This window comes from Myotis brandtii, unplaced genomic scaffold (assembly GCF_000412655.1).
Source record: "Myotis brandtii unplaced genomic scaffold, ASM41265v1 scaffold201, whole genome shotgun sequence".
Lineage (NCBI taxonomy): Eukaryota > Metazoa > Chordata > Mammalia > Chiroptera > Vespertilionidae > Myotis > Myotis brandtii.
The window spans coordinates 716,975-717,705 of NW_005357485.1; positions in this window are offsets into that span (position 1 = coordinate 716,975).

A 731-nucleotide genomic window follows, 5' to 3' on the forward strand; every position below is an offset into this window, starting at 1 on the left:
AAGTGGCTTCCATGGATGTGAGAGGCAGAGCGGTTAATTGTGAGGGGTTTTGGAGTGAGACAGTCTAAGCCTGCAGTGCACTGGCAATTACACATAAGCTGAGTGACCAAGCAAGAAACAGGAGCTCTCTGAGATCCCACGCCTCCCTCTTGTAAATTATAATCGAGCCTGTCCATTTAGCAAGGCAGGATGAGGACCAGCGAAAAGATGTATGAGACGTATTTTCAGGATTTAGGAGGAAACCAGTGGCTATCTTTTGCTTATTACTTAGTCATTAAAACAAGACCCTCTACGCTAACCAGTTTGGCTCAATGGGTATAGCGTCAGCCCGGGGACTGAAGGGTCCCGGGTTCGATCCCGGTCAAGGGCATATACCTGAGTTGCCGGCTTGATCCCCAGTAAGGGATGTGCAGGAGGGAGCCAATCAAGGATTCTCTCTCATCATTGATGTTTCTGTCTCTCTCTCTCCCTCTCCCTTCCTCTCTGAAATCAATAAAAATATATATTGCCGTAACCAGTTTGGCTCAGTGGATAGAGCGTCGGCCTGCGGACTGAAGGGTCCCAGGTTCGATTCCGGTCAAGGGCATGTACCTTGGCTGCGGGCACATCCCCAGTGGGGGGTGTGCAGGAGACAGCTGATTGATGTTTCTCGCTCATCGATGTTTCTAACTCTCTACCCCTCTCCCTTCCTCTCTGTAAAAAATCAATAAAATATATTTAAAAATATATAT